The following is a 16,950-nucleotide window of genomic DNA, read 5'->3' as shown; positions in this document are numbered from 1 at the left end:
CAATTTGGCGGAAACTTATTACATCGTACAATTCCTTCCAGACGTACATCAAGTTTCAAGAAGGTTTATATCTGACAACACCTTCGAAAGTTTCGCTTAAATACGATTTAAATGCTTTGGAATTTTTGCTCCTTGTTGTCCTGATTACAACGATGTAAGGGTTTTCGTTGGCATGTCCATGCTTCCTGACAGAATTGTCCATAACCTCTTAACCCATTAAGCCCCAGGACATAATTGCAAAAAATCACATATTGTTAAAAAAACGAACAAAATGCAGAATAAGGGTGCATTTCTTAACTTTTTTTCTTCATTTGTCTGTTAAACGTAACGTGGGGAATACAATAATAAACTTAAGATTGCTGAAATTATTGTGCAACAATATTTGTGCGTGCTTTTGTGGATGTTCCTGTAAATTTTTGTCTGTACTCAAGCGAGTACAATGGATGGTAATAAGTTAAAGAATACTACGGTGACCAAGTAAAATGAGCTGGTTACCCAAATTTGCCCAGCATCCCATTTTTCCTAAATCTTAAATCACGTTCCAAGCTGGTGTATATGGAACGATTCCATGTGGTACCTCCCTCCTAACATTTAAAAATTTTAAGAACTGTTCGAAGATCGTTTTGTGGTCCTACTTGTGGTTGTGTTTACAGCGAAATAATGTTTTTTGTGGATGTTCCCTGGCAAATTGACGACAATTACCCAAAGGAATGACTCTAAAAATTAGATCCAGTTCCAAGATGAAATGTCGGTGCAATATTCTTTTCTCCACGAAAGTTCAAAACTTTTGCGATTTAATCCACTTCTCGAGTTGTGTTAAAATTTTAATTAGAAACATTGTGGCGTTTTTTTTATTAAAATTTTAATATATATTTTTTGCTATTTCCTGACACAATGGGTCGGTCATATGTGTCTGTATGGAATATATATTAAGAGAAACCCCTTGCATTTAGCCTCTTTGTTAAAATTGCAAAGATAAATATTTAAATTTTTATTTAACAAATAAGAAAAGGAAAATATCAACAAACACCGTCGACATAACGATCAGAGATAATTATTAAATTTACCACAAATCCCCCAGATTGTTTTTTCTGCAGATTTTTGTTCCCATCTCATCTGAGTTTTTTTGTTTACAAACAAAACAAACAAAGACATTTTACAATGAACTGCCGGCATCGCCGTTGCACTCACCTCACATTTTTTTTAATTAATAAATTAAGAAAATCCAAATTGAATTACAATAAACATGAATGAACTGGTTGAAGCCGGTAAATTATTTGCCGGTCGGCGTCGTCGTCACATAACTCCATGATAATGCCCCCAATGCGATGTTCAACTCAATACTTTACAACAATAATAACAACAACAGAAAAACGTTTACAACCAGCAGCAGCAATAGTTAAACAGCGTCGGCTATGAATACATTAAAAATATAAACAAAACGTAAAATTAAACAGCAGCGTTAATAGATATCACGCCGCACAGAAAGACAGCTCAAAGTGGCGGGAGGTATTGTAAATTTATGTACGGATGTATGTATTTGCAATTATCGCCAATTAAGTTGGCAAGTGAGAAATAAAATTGAAAAAAATTAAAATAAACTCAGCAAGATAGTAATAATTCAAACGAGTTGTTTATAAACAAAAAGAAAGAAAAAAATTATTTAAAATTATGGATTTGTAATTTGTCATGCTCTGAAATGTCATTAAATCAAATGCTGTTGTGTTTTTAATTTATGTTGCCAATTGAAACTTGAATATGTTATAAATTCTTAAATATTTTCAAAATGTTCTGCAGGCAATTTTATTTTAATATTTTATATTTAAATTGCTTGGACCATTAAGAAATTGCCATGAAATTTGTATATTGGCCAATTTTATTCTCAAGCTATGCATGTGTTTGTCAAAACACTAATGCCACTGCCTTCCTACCGCTGGGTGGTAGATATATCAAAACACTTGCCAAAAAAAGGATATTCAAATATGAGTTATGAATATTTACTGTGTATTTACTGAATGTGTGTAAATATGTCACAAAGGACAAAACCATTTGGTATGTACATGCTCGTATATGGCTTAAATCGATAAGAAAATGTCCGGTCAAATTTGCCATTTGAAAAAGGAAAACATGAAAGCCAATGCCAATTTCTTGTGCAAAGTAATTACAGTAGCTCCACCACCTGTGGGGAGGCAATCGATTTTTTACTTTCAGTTCCACGAAAATTGTTCTGACAAGATGGGGAAAAATAGTTAAAAATGCAATAGTTCTATTAGGATGACTGATATTAGCCGACATATTTGTCTATAACCATGTTTTAAACTAACGTGGGTAGGATTAGGAGTGACTGACATTGGTCCAACCTTTGCTATATCTAACCTATATCGAGCAACTCCTTTCGATAACTCCGGATAATGATTATTTCTGGTTGCCACGAAAACTATCGGAAGAAATGACTTCCAAAATGGTGGTTTATGTCGGTCCATACTTTCAGGTACCTCCCCGCACAATGGTTCAGAAATCGACTTCCTGGCCAAGACCGCAATTTTTTGTTGTCACTGTGTTTAAATGTCGTTATTCGTTAGTAAACATATTTAAAATAAGGAAACCGAAAAATAATGTCAGAATGTTGAAAGGTGTGGACATGGCGTGCTTCTGTGTATTGGTGCATACCTTCCGCAAAAGTTCAACATTTTTTCCATTTTAATTCAAATCAAATTTATTAGAATGTGTCAATATTTGTTAAGATAAAAACCCCAAAAGTTTGTATATTTTTGTAGGCGAGTTCATACGTCCAAAAAAGGTGTATCACTTTCGCCAGAACCGACTGATACATTTTTACTTGTTGAACTCTAGAGCTGAATTAAATGATTCATATATTTTGAAGAAACGTGTAAATCAGTACAAGCGGTTTTAAAGGTTATACTGAGAATTATTGCCTTATTACAAGCATTTAAAAAATACCATTATTCTTTGTTTTATATTTTGAAATACATACAAACAGTTTAATAACCCTTCATCGTATCGTTTATTAAGAACATTAAGAAAGCCATGCACGAAAAACAGACTTTGTTAAAAATAACAAATGTATGTTATTTCAAAAAAAAAAAAAAAAAAAAAACGAATGATGGCGAGCCAAAGTATATTATCAGTCGCTATAACACCTTTTTTGAAAAAAAAAAAAAAAACAACAAACACGTTATTTTTATTTATTTTGTGTGTATTTTTTGTTATTCCAAATCCATCTCAACAGCGTTCATTATCATTCAGATTTTGTTTGTGCCTGGCCTGCCTTTGTCCCAGTTAAAAGATTTGTCGTTCATAAATGCAGTCCACCAATGCAAATGTATGTAGGCATGCAAATGCAGCAGAGCAACAATCATCATCGTCATCATCACACCACACGTGGCAAAAGTGAATGGGAAATAAACAAAAAAACAAATAAATAAAAAACATTAAGCAAAGCTTAGAGGTTGGATATCAACGATTTGTTGAAACGGTATAAGATTCTCTATTGTATTGGGAAAATATTAAATAAAACCATTGCCTAGCTATTTAATGGATTTTTTAAGAACTTCTCTAAAGAAATTAATATACATTTGATCTATGATAAGAGCGGAAAAATTATAAACCAGAAAATTTAATTTAATATTTTTCATTTATTAATTTCCATTTTTTCCGAAATTTATTCTCTGAAGTTGTATTTGTTGACAACTTCTAGTTTTGCAAATTCTAAAATTCTAAACATGTCTCTATGCGACTTGTGTAGGGTACACCAAAAGCGAATGAATTGCCTTGACTTGTAAATTCACTTTTATAATGTATTCAAATAAAGTGGGGTAATTGCAATGTACTGCACTTTTTCGTTGGAAATCCGCAGAACATGAAATCTACATTTGAACGGTGAAAGAAGAACAATATTATGTACATAAGTTTGTATATGCATATGTACATACGTGAAGAAAAATATAAAAAATAGCACATATTTTAAGAGAATAAATATTGTGATTGTACCCAGAAATATATCCCTAGAATTATAAAGGATATTTTTGTTGTATTCCAATATCCTCAGCTTCATGGCTAAAGGATGAAAAATGTCTCTCACAAAAATGAATGAAAAATGAAATGCACACTTTTGTTAAGATCAAATCTGTTTTAGACAATTTTGATTTAATATGAGTTTAAACTTGTCCATACGTCTGTGTTTGTTTGACTGATGCGTACGGTATCTCTTGAATTATCAGCACTTTCTTGTGTCTTTTCACCAAGAGTTTGAATATTTTTTAACGCGTGTAGTTTTAGAAATGGTTTTGAAATTTGACTTGAACTGCATGTAAATAATTCCTAAGGTAGATGAAGAATTTCAGAATTTAATACTTAAATCAAGTGGATCCGTTATTCTAAAACGTGGTCTCCTATGTATACAATTTTTGGTAGAGATGTTGTCTGACCACTAGAAACCCTAAATGTCAAATAATAGCTTATTCGGTAAGAAATTGTAGCTACATACTTCAAAATGCATTAAGTCGGGCGGTACCATTATATGGTACCAATTTTTGAACCCTAAATACCAAATAACATCCAATTTGGGCCGAAATATCGATAAAAACTTGAAAATACCTGAGATCTGATTGTTATGTCCGAAATTTTGGTGGAAAGTTTTTTTGAAATATCGATAAAAACTTAAAACAAGTAAAAAAGAATCAGTCGGCTTTGCCGACAGAGGTATACCCTCAGCCTATGTAAATTGAAACACTTTTTTCTCAAAAAACTTATGTATTTAGGGGAGGTGGAGGAGGAGGAGGTACTTAAAGGAATGGACCGAAATAGACCATGGGGGTGCCATAGGGGTTTTTACACACTTCGGCCTGTTTTCTCAAGAAGTATGGACTTGCCCCTGAAAAAACGTTTACTGTCGTAATTGAGACAGAGAATGCAAGATGCGTCAACAAAAATCAAAGTGATTCGAGAGCAGGTCTTAAAGTGAATTTTTCCAAAATCTTATGTGGGAGGTACCCGAAAGACTGAACAAAACAAATATAGTCCATATTCGAACCTGATCTATATCTGGTAAATATATTAGGATGTGTAAAGTATGTACCAAATCGCTCACTCCTATCGTGCGCACAATTTTTTCCAACATTTTTGAACTTTTTTTGGGGGAGGTACCTGAAGGTGTGGACCGATATGGCTTATCTTCGAACTTAAACTAAGTTTGCACAAAATATTACGAAGGCCACATTTTGGACCTACTGAGTAGATCCGTTCGAGAGTTATCTTGCGCTCCAACCACTACACACGGTGTCATGGGGTTTTTTTGCACCTTTAAGGCTACCCAGCAAAAATACGGATCCATTAGTCATTACGTAACCCATTACAAAGTAATGCAAACAAGCTTCTTTTTGCATTATAAGTAATCTGAAAAGTAATGGGATACTTCTTAAAAAAATACAGGGCAAACCTACTTACTTTGCTCCTCACTTAGTAATGAGGACGGTGGCACAGTGAGTGTGTGTCCGACTATAAATCCTAGGGTTGTGTGTTCAACGCTCACAGTCGGCACGCGAGTTTTTTTTATTAAAAAATAACAGTTCGTGCACATTTAAGTTCTTAAGCAACCCTTAATGTTCGTGTGCGTGGCACAGTATGTAGTGTCTTTGGCTAGAAATCAGAGGGTTCGTGTGTTCAACTCGCACAACGAGCGAAATAAAATAAAGTAAAGTAAAAGTTTGAAGTGTGATGAAATTAAAAACATATTCTCTACATCCAACTGTTCTAAAAATAGAATTTTTTTTCACCTTACTTTTCAACTTCTAGTGGCAACAGAATAACTAGTTATTCTAGTGGTCATAAAATAACTACAAACTGAGTGCGACATGCCTTTGTAAAAATAATGGGGAAGAAAGGGGGTTTGCGAGTAGTTCCGGCTGCCAAAAATCCCTTACAAAACCCATGATTTTTGGAGGACTTTTTTTTGCTGGGTAGTTTCTCAGGAAGTGTGGAATTGCCCCTGATGAAACTTGTACCGTCGTATGGGGGGCAGTGAATACAAGTTGCTACAACAAAAATCAAAGCGATTCGAGAGCAGGTCCTAAACTGAAATTTTCCGAAATTTGTGTGGGAGGTACCCGAATGGTTGGACCGATTGAGTCCATATTTGAACCTCATCTTACTCTGGTAGAAAGTTACGCAGTACAAACTTTTCGAACATTTTCAAACTATTGTGTGGGAAGAACCGGAAGGAGAGGACCGATGAAGCTCATCTTCGAACTTAAACCAAGTTTGGGCAAAATATTACGAAAGCCAAAATTCGAAAGTCGTTCGAGAATTATCGTGCGCTCCAACCAGCAGGACAGACGGACTGACGGACATGTCTAGATCGACTCCAAATTGTCTGAAACACATTTCGTCCAAACATATTTTGTATTTTAATCGAAAGATATCGGATATGATTTGATGAATACTGTTAACGGATGGCCTTTGTATTTTAACTGTAGGTAGTGACCTTGTGGTAATGAATACAACCATCTGGATTTTTGCTCGGGAAGATTATATATACTTAATATTTAAATGTATATAATCTAGTAGCCATTATTGCAGCAAACTTTTAAAACTGGATCTAATTTTGGGAGTCATCCTTTCGATAGTTATCACACCCACCACCCATTTTTTTGCCATCGTAGACATTTTTAAGCTCTTGGGTCATTATGAAGCAAAGTTTTGCCGTCGAAAAAATTATATCGTATTAATACAAAATTACAAGGAGTACCTTCATTAAAACTTTAAAAGCCATCCTCAAAAAGCTTTTGAACTGCACTGAAGTGAAAATTTTAATCTTTTGTGTGGGAGATACCCGAAGGTGTTGTCAGATATAGACCTTCTGGAAACTTAATTTTTGTTTGGAAAACATTTTAAGATTTGAAAAGTGTCGGCCAACTTGGATACACAATTCGTGAGCTTCCGACATTTAAGTTGATGCCGGCAGGTTTTTTAGGGCTATTGGACCAATATCTTAGGAAGTATAAACTTGCCCCCGATAAAATTGGGCCGCTAGGGCCACCGGCTGCTGCTGCAAAAAAAGAAAAATGCAAAAAATTAAAAATAAAATTGAAACAATCTGAGGCATGTCCATAAGCTCCCCTGCGGACATTTTTGAAATTTTGGATACCCGAAGGAGTGAAGCGATATGAAGTCGATATTCGAATCTGTGTGGAAGAAATATTGTAATGTGCAAAGTTTTGGCCAAATTGGGTACTGCACTCCCTTCGATCGTTATCATACGCATCTAGCGAAAAAGTTGAACTTTTGTGATGGAGGTACCCGAAGGAGTAGACCGATATTGCCCATTTACAAACTTGACCGTGCCAAATAGACAAAGGGACCAACGGAGCTAAATAGGCAACTAGTTGTCTAAAACCATCGCCGTAGCCCGGGGCAATTTTTATACCCTCAGTTTTTAGGCTAGAAAGGGTATATACACTTTCATACGGGCAAAATGTGCCTCATCGAAATAATGGTTTTAGACCCCAAGTATGTTTGGACCCCAAGTATAAAGTCCGTCCGTCTGGCTGGCTGGTGCGCACGATAACTCCCGAACAGATGAACCGATTCCGTTTAAATTTTGGCTTTCGTAATATTTTGTCCAAACTTAGTTTAAGTCCGAAGACGAGCTATATCGGTCCACTCCTTCCGGTATCTCCCCCACAAAAGTTCAAAAATGTTCGGAAAATTTGTGGTCCATACTTTGCACATCGTGAAATTTCCACCGGACCTGCTCTTGAATCGCTTTGATTTTTGTTGCAACAACATGTATTCACTTTCCCCCATACGACGGTACAAGTTTAATCAGGCGCAAGTCCATACTTCCTGAGAAAATGGTCTTCCAGATATAGATCAGTTTCGAATATGAACAATATTTGTCTACTCCTTCTGGTACCTCTCACACAAAATTTCGGATAAGTTCACTTTAAGGCCTGCTCTGGAATCACTTTGATTTTTGTTGAAGCGATTTTCATTCGCTACCTCCATTACGACAGTAAAAGTTTTTTCAGGGGCAAGTCCATATTTCTTAGGAAAACCGCCCGAAAAGTGTATAAAAACTTCTCGAACTGTTCAATCGATTTGTTCAAACATTTAGTCTTCGTCATATTATATCCAAACTTAGTTTCATGGGGCAATACCGGTCCACAACTCCCGGTAGTTCTCCCCAATATTTAAAAAAATGTCAATAAAATGCTAGGACGATGTCACTTGAATGTGGCAACCAACCAATTTGGCCCAAACTTTTGATCTCCTAATATTTTGTCAAAATTTAATTTATCTTCTAAAATGGCCCATATCGGTCCTCCCTAAGGGTAAAAATGGGGAATAGTACGAAATTTCGCTTAATTTTTTTATATAAGATTTCAGTGTATAACAGCTTGAAAGTGTTATACATTGCTCCATTTGTTTAATAACACACATGTCTATTTAAACTGAATATTTTGCTAAAATTGTCTTGAACGACTCAGCTTCAGCTTCTTTTCCATATCCTCTTGATACTCGAGTTCTTCCTCACTTTATATCCACAAAACCCCTCAATCTTCTTAGTTTTCTTCTTCTTCTTCTTCTTGCATAATGTTTATGGCATGTGGCAAGTGTTCATCACATATTCTTTAACAACGAAAAAATGTAAATTGTTATTGCACGTTTTGCATTTAACCTCCAAAGCAATTCCCGTGTTACAATTTACTAATTAATCTTAAGCTTCCAACAGCCACCACCACCGCCATCCATCCCATACGGTGTTCGTTCTTCTCTACTCATCATTTACACATTTTGTTGCAAAAGTTGGTAATTTTTCCAACAGAAATAAATTTTAAAACTCGAGTGAACACACCATTCCATTATACACTGATGCTAGGTGGCAGGAGCTGAATGACTGACTACCTTCTTCTGCTCGTCGTAACTCACACTTGAATGTTAATTAAATGTAACACCTGTATTACCATCACAATAAAATGTTAACAAATGTATATGCCCGAATTTCAAAAACAACATTCCACATTACCCACGTACTAACAGCAGCAGCAAGGTCATGATGATGATATTCCCATTAGGACGGACCATCATCTAAGCAAAACAGAAAATAATGAATGGCTGAGAGAAAGCGAGCTAGTAAAGCCTTAAATGTTGTAAATGAAATCCGTAAAGTATTTCAAATAATCCTTTGGTTCAAAAATCTTTCCACAGCGTATGAACACTAGCGTGTGTGTGTGTGTGGGAAAAAAGTCCTGAAAAAAAAAACAAGGAAAACAAATAACCCATGCTATATGCTGCAAGTTCAAAAGCACCAAATAAGCACAAAATAAAAACAATGACAACAAGCAGGCATTTATGTTCTTCAATTTGCTTGCCATCATTTCTTTTTTTGTTTTCCTTGTCAAAAAAAGTCGCTCTCTCAATTTCTTTCAAGTGGTCATTAACATTTTCCCATGATGTGTTTGCTTTTTTTCATTTTTGAAATGACTGCCTGACAACGACATGCTAGTCAATAAGGCGACTACGACAAGTACACATTATACATGACACACTCAGACCCCTCTCTCCGGCTGGCGGAGGGAAAAAACGTGTCTACTGGCTTCTCTACCACCAACACCCTATTGTCAAATTAACCTTTCTGTCTTTGATGTGGTACAAGGCAAAATGTTCACAAAAAAAAAAAAATTCTTTCTATTGATTATTGTTTTCCTCGTTTGGCGCTTGTCTGCCTCTGTTGTGCCACCAACTACAACAGTAGCAACCAACTTTTTTTTATTGCAAAATCCATAAAATGACTGAAGAAAAAACAAAAAAAAAAAAAAAATTATGTCACTTCTTTTTGTCACTGAAAAAAGCAAAACAAATACTACATAGTATGACAGACATAAAACTAGGTAATTGCTAAAGTAACAAACTGTTCACATTTGCAAGTACACAGAAAAGGCTTTCTTTCAATGACCCTATCCGTCCATCCAACCAACCATTCATGACAAAGCACTTGCTCTGCCCATACATTCATATGTAGTATATTTGGGTGGTAAATCGTTTTGGGGCAAGGAAGGTGGCGGAAAGGAAATGGAAGAGAGGAGGCAGAGGAGGGTGGTTGGGAAATGAAAAACAAATACCATTTTATGTGATGTTGTTTTTGTCACAATAATTGATCGTCTATAAAGAAAATGTAGATGTATGTGTTTTTTCACAAGGAATTAAACTGTCAATTTTATCGAAGGTCATACATGTCACTACAAGGAGGAGATACAATACAGTTTTAAAAATGTCAAGCTCTAAGGTTAGGTGTTGGATGTAATAAATATTTTAATTATATATTCTGCTTTCCATGTATAACAGTTTTAAACTGTTATAAACTAGACATAACTTGCTTACTTCAAGAACAAATGTTCTGCTGAAGCAATATTTTTGTGTAATGGACCCGAACTGAGGACAGATTTCCAAACGACTGGGTAATCTTTGCTACCCAACTTCTAAAACCAAGTTTTGAAGTGTCCAGATCAAGGAGGTGAAATGCATCTTCCTACCAACCTATTATTTGCCTCTAAAAGTCGAAAAATAAGTAGCTAAAAAATTAATTATGTATTTTGTCGAAGTGGCCAAAAATAACTAATTATTTCTGCCCTTGTTAACACGTTCGCGGACGTGAAAGCTATAGCATGCATTTTCATGGTGACGCAGGATGACGTGAATGCTATAGCATTCACTTCCAAAGTCAACTTTTAGTCATTTACTTGTATACAATTGAATGTTTTTGTGATTAATGTACATAATACGACTGATTTCATAAATATCCATAATACAATAAACAAAAAATTATAATAATATTAATAGTTAATTAATAAATACAAAAAAAAAAATCCAAAAAAAAAATTGTTTGTCATTTTTTGCACCTCTCTGAGCTTTTTGGCGTCCGCGAACGTGTTAAAATAATGGCTTAGTACGGAGATTTGCAATGAGATTTTTACTGGATACTTCTAAAAAAATCTACATTTATTTGGTCTGAAGGTCTTTGAAAAAAAATTCTTAAAAATCGGGTTTATTTGATCTGAAGGTCCTTTAAGAAATATTCTGTAAAAGATCCACTTTTTTGTTCTGAAGGTCCTTGCAAAAATATTCTTTAAAAATCCACGTTTATTTTGCCTGAAATTCCTTGAAAATTTTTTCTATAAAAACCGAAGTTCCTTGAAAAAATATTCTTTATTTCGTCTGAAGGTCCTTGAATTATTTTTTTCGTTAAAATCCCCCGTTCATTTGTTCTAAAAGTCCATGAAATTTTTTTCTTTAAAACCCACATTTATTTGGTCTAAAAATCCTTGAAATTTTTTTCTTTAAAACCCACATTTATTATCCTTGAACTTTTTTCTTTAACAATCCACGTTTATTTCTAAAAGTCCTTTAAAAATATGAAAAAACAAGTTTATTTGGTCTGAAGGTCCTTAAAATATATTTGAAGATATTCTAAAAAATCAACGTTTATTTGGTCTGACGGTCTTTGGAAAAATAAAAAAAATCCAAGTTTATTTGGTTTGAAGGTCCTCGAAAAAATATTCATTTAAAACAATCCAAGTTTATTTGGTCTGAAAATTCTTGAAAAAAAATTCTTTAAAAAAATCCACATTTATTTGGTCTGAAGGTCCTTGAAAGAATATTCCTTAAAATCTACGATTTTTTGAGACCCTTGAATGAATATTCTTTACAAAATCCAAGTTTATTTGGTTTGAAGGTCCATGAAAAAAAAAATTATTTAAAAAACCACGTTTATTTGGTGTAAAGGTCCTTGAAAAAATATTTTTAAAAAAAATCCACGTTTATTTGGTCTAAAGCTCTTTGAAAAAATATTCTTTAAAAAATACACGATTATTTGGTCTAAAGGTCCTTCAGAAAATATTCTATAAAAAATGAACGTTTATTTGGACTAAAGGTCCTTGAGAAAATATTCTATAAAAAATCCATGTTTATTTGGTCTAAAGGTCCTTGAAAAAATTCTTTAAAAAAATCCACGTTTATTTGGTCTGAAAATCCTTGAAAAAAATCTTTAAAAAATCCCCGTTTATTTGGTTTAAAGGTCCTTGAAAAAAATATTATTTAAAAAATCCAACTTTATTTGGTCTGAAAGCCCTTGAAAAACTGTTCTTAAAAAATCCATGTTTATCTAGTCTGAAGATCTCTCAAAATATACCGAAAAAATCCACGTTTATTTGGTTGAAAGTCCTTAAAAAATATTCCGAAAAAAATCCTCGTTAATTTGGTCTGCAGGTGCCAGAAAAAAAAATTTCCGAAAAATCCTCGTTAATTAGGTCTGACGGATCCTGAAAAATGTTCTTTAAAAAATCCTCGTTTATTTGGTCTAAAATTCCTTAAACAATATTTTTTAAAAAAACCACGTTTATTTGGTGTGCAAGTCCTTGGAAAAAATATTCTTAAATCCACGTTTACTTGGTCTGAAGGCCATTTAAAAAATATTCTTTGAAAAATCCAGAATTCTTTGGTATGAAGGTCCTTTAAAAAAACCTTTGAAAAAATCTTCTTTAAAGTTCACGTTTATTTAGCTAAAGGTCCTTGAAAAGTATTCTTAAAAAATCCAAGTTTATTTAGCTGAAGATCCTTGAAGAAATATTCTTTAAAACATCGTAGTTTATTTGTTAAAAAAATATTCTTTAAATAAAAACATTCTTACAAAAAATCTACATGAAGGTCCTTGAAAAATATTCTTTAAAAAAATCCAAGTTTATTCGGTCTGTTGGTCCTTGAAAAAACATTCTTACAAAAAATCCACATGAAGGTCCTTAAAAACGTTCTTTAAAAAAATCAACGTTTACTTGGTGTTAAGGTCCTTGAAAATATATTCTTAAAAAAAAATCCACATTTATTTGGCCTAAAGTTTCCTGAGAAAATATTCTTTAAAAAATCCAAGTTTATTTGGTCTAAATGTCGGTCCATGAAAAAATATTCTTTAAAAAATCCACGTTTATTTGGTCTGAAATTCCTGAAAAAATATTTTTAAAACATCCTCGTTAATTTGGTCTGAAAGTCCTTGGCAAAAATATTCTTAAATCCATGTCTTGGTCTGAAAGTCCTTGAGAAAATATTCTTTGAAAAATCTACGTTTCTTTGGTATGAAGGTCATTGAAAAAAGTATCTTTAAAAAGTCCACGTTTATTTGGTCTGAAAAATATCTTCTTAAAAGTTCACGTTTATTTAGCGGAAGGTCCTTGAAAAGTATTCTGAAAAAAATCCAAGTTTATTTAGCTGAAGATCTTTGAAAGGTATTCTGAAAAGATCCAAGTTTATTTTGTCCGAAAGTCCTTGGAAAAATATTCCTTAAAAATCCAGGTCTATTTGGTTTGTCCTTGAAAAAAAATCAGTCCTTGGAAAAAAAACCAAGTTTATTTGCCCTGTTGGTCCTTGAAAAAACATTCTTAAAAAATCCACATGAAGGTCATTAAAAATATTCTTTAAAAAGTCCACGTTTATTTAGCTGAAGGTCCTTGAAAAGTATTCTGAAAAAAAAACCAAGTTTATTTAGCTGAAGGTCCTTGAAAAGTATTCTTAAAAAATCCAAGTTTATTTAGGTGAAGATCTTTGAAAAGTATTCTGAAAAAAATCCAAGTTTATTTTGTCCGAAAGTCCTTGGAAAAATATTCTTTAAAAAATCTACGTTTATTAAGTCTATCCTTGAAAAAAATTCTGTCCAATTTTATTTGGTCTGTTGGTCCTTGAAAAAACATTCTTAAAAAATCCACATGAAGGTCCTTAAAATATTCTTTAAAAAATCCACGTTTATTGGGTGTGAATGTCCTTTAAAATATTCTTAATAAATCCAGGTTTATTTGGTCTGAAGGTCCTTGCAAAAATATTCTTTAAAAAATCCACGGCTATTTGTCCTTAAAAATGTTCTTAAAAAACCAAGTCTATTTGTTCGAACGTCCTTGAAAAAATCCGCGTGTATTCGGTCTGAAGGTCCCTGAAAAATATTATTTAAAAAAATCCACCTGTATTTGTTCTGAAGGTCCTTGAAAAATATTCTTTAAAAAAATCCACCTTTATTTGGTCTGAAGGCCATTGAAAAATATTCTCTAAAAAATCCACCTGTATTTGGTCTGAAGGTCCTTGAAAAATATTTTTTAAAAAATCCAACTGTATTTGGTCTGAAGGTCCTTGAAAAATATTCTTTAAAAAATCCACGTGTATTTGGTCTGAAGGTCCTTGAAAAAATGTCCTTTAAAAAATCCACGTGTATTTGGTATGAGATCCTTGAAAAACTATTTTTTAAAAAATCCACTTTTATTTGGTCTGAAGGTCCTTAACAAGTATAATTTAAAAAATCCACGTTTATTTAGTCTGAAGGTCCGTGAAAAATATTATTTAAATAATCCACGTTTATTTGGCCTGAAATTCTAAGCTAATTAACCAAATCTCTTAAATATCATTGGTTCGTATATTACTTTCTTTTATATAAATAACCGATAAATGTTTTTCCTTATCGCCATCTTAGGCCTATTCCCTGTCGCAGTAAACCCATTTTTTTAAAATAACAAAAATAAAATATAAAACAAAAACTTTCGAATAATAAAGTCATTAAAATAAATTTTATAAATAAAAATCTTTTCAAAGAAAACTCACATTTTGTTAGAGCGTAAACACTTGCCTCGCTTTTTCTATAATTTAATAACAAATAACGCACTTTTCCTTCCAACCAACCAGCCTATCTATCATCCATTCCACAGAAGCCAATTTTGTTAAATGTATTCACAAATGTAAGTTTTTATCGGCTTATATACCACTACCCGTCCTCTATGTAGTTGGTTGTTCGTCATCGTTGTTACTATGGTAAGTAATTAAATTTTGAAGGATTCGGAATCTTTGGTTTAGCTGCTACTAGCCTAAGCTCTTGGCACATTCAGTTTGGTTTCTCTCGGTTGTTTTTCTCTCCATTTTCGTCCATTTCCATAAAATCTCTTTTTCCTATGCTTTGCTTTTGGTCTCAACGAGTCATTGGCCCCTCACAATGAATGACACGTTTTTTGTACACTTCAAAAAAAAAAAAGTTTTTAAGCCTTCCTTAATATTTTAAATACTTTTTAGTTAGTGTTTTTGTTATATACTGTGTATGTATAAATTTTTGAATCCTAAAAAATTGTATAAAAGTTATCCTCTGCAATTTGTTTGTCCCATTTTTCCATTGTCTGTGTCTTTTTTTATATTGCCCAGTTTCAGTGGGGGAGATCCTTCATAATTTTTTAAGTGTAATTTTTATTTGTTTCAAAGCTTTTTCTAAAAATAACTGAATTTTCTCAGACTCTATAAATGATTTAAATTTAATTTAAACGTTTTTTTTTGTATATCTTCTTTAACTTCCCTTTTCGTTTCAATTGAATTTGAATATTGTCATGACGTTATTTTTTTTTACTCGACAACAAAATCAAGTGGCAAATTGCCTGCTCTCTTTTTAATAATATTTTTTAAAAGTGACTCTAACCTGCAAAAGTCTATAGTTCGTTTATGGTAACTGCATTATTTGTTTGCCAGCCCAACTCATGGCATTCACAGGAGACGACTCCTTTACTTTGTGGAGCTCACAAACTCTTTTTGCTTCCCCATTATTTTCTCGCTCTCTCTCTCTTTTTTATTGTGAGTTATTTCCTTTTGTTGTTGGAAGGAAGAGATAAGAGATGTGGCCAAAGGAATACGTCATTGATGTTGTAACTGTTGGTTCCCTTTGCCTTTTTTGTAAGGTTGCCATGGTTACCATCATTTTGCAGAATATTGTATTTGTGTCTTTACTGTTTTATTACTTTTTTTACTCCTTCCAAGTCCTTGTACTGTTGTTGTAGAAGAGAGTAAGAGAGCAAGAGAGGTGGGCGAGTCGTTGAAAGTATGGAAAACATATATTAGAGTCCGTTGTATTTATTGTTTGATGGCGCTTTTGTGGCGCCATTCTTTTCTAGGAGTTCTTCAACACTAATCCTTGCACACACACACACTCACATATTTGTATTTGAATCCCCATTTACACCATCACAAAGGAATAAAACACATTTCTCTTTTCACACACACACACACACAAAATCCCCTGTGTAAGGAACTTGTAATGGGAAATGGTTGTTGGAGCCTATGAAACCGAGAACTAGAGCGAAAGTTTATACAATATTTTCCTTGAATTACTGTTGTTGTTGCTGCTTTTGTTGTAGACCCACCGTCACTGTTCGTGTATTGTAAGCGCTCACTTCTGTTTCTGCTGCTGCCACTGGTTGGTGACTCATTTTATTCGGTTTTTCGACTTTGAATTGGAATAATCGTCGTACATTTTATTTACTTTGTTTTTGTGCAGACGGCGGCGGCGGCACTAGTGGCACAGATAGTAGCAGGAACACTTTTCCTCAGTGTGTTGTTCCGTTCTTTTCGTGTTGTTTATAACTCGCCACATTCGAATTTGTGTTTTTTTCCAACCAAGACAAAGGAAAACAGTTGAAATAGATAAAAAATAAAACAGAAAAAACTAAGGCAGTGAAGACCAAAAAAGGAGGGTCACAAGGACTGAAAAAGGAAGATAATTTGATTTGTGTCTAATGTCTTTTGATTTGTGAGAGGCTTCTTTTTTCCTTTTCGCAACTGAAAATATTACCAAGAAAAAAAGTAATACAAAAGCAAAACTTCATTTGCTTTACTTAACTGTAACTGCCAACTAACCAACTGTCAGTGTTCTACATTTGTCGAAAAGTAAGTAAAAATCCAAGTGAATAAAATAAAAATACCCAAATAATATAAATGTGCATGTAAAAGTGTAGATTAAATGAATTTCCATTAGTTAATGTTGTTTAAAATGTTGTAAAAATGTTTAATTAATTATTTGTTGTGTGTTGTTTGCCTGTGAATGTTTAATAGATGAAAAAAAAAAAATAATGTTACTTCACAATTTCT

General features: G+C 33.3%; 1 protein-coding gene and 1 long non-coding RNA gene across 12 annotated transcripts in view; one reads left to right on the top strand and one right to left on the bottom strand.

The window, feature by feature from the left end:
• Positions 1-16,950, top strand: part of MESK2 (misexpression suppressor of KSR 2) — a 106,976-nt gene that overhangs the window by 55,806 nt on the left and 34,220 nt on the right. For 3 of the 11 annotated variants that reach the window (XM_073956251.1, XM_073956257.1, XM_073956259.1), the window contains exon 1: positions 15,120-16,749. The exons of the other annotated variants lie outside the window; for them this stretch is intronic. The gene's annotated coding sequence lies outside the window, so the exon portion shown is untranslated. Of the gene's footprint in view, positions 1-15,119; positions 16,750-16,950 lie in introns of those variants that run through there. 11 annotated transcript variants of the gene reach the window in all.
• Positions 1,137-16,140, bottom strand: LOC141387110 (uncharacterized). The gene is made up of 3 exons (XR_012408481.1): positions 16,018-16,140; positions 14,653-15,060; positions 1,137-1,413 (listed from the first exon to the last, which is right to left on the bottom strand). It is a non-coding gene; the product is annotated as an uncharacterized lncRNA (long non-coding RNA).

The sequence above is a fragment of the Musca autumnalis genome, unplaced genomic scaffold (genome assembly GCF_047663935.1).
Source record: "Musca autumnalis isolate F117 unplaced genomic scaffold, ASM4766393v1 scaffold_5, whole genome shotgun sequence".
In the NCBI taxonomy this organism is placed as follows: Eukaryota; Metazoa; Arthropoda; class Insecta; order Diptera; family Muscidae; genus Musca; species Musca autumnalis.
Note: the sequence above shows the minus strand (reverse complement) of the source record. Positions and strands in the feature narration are given on the sequence as shown.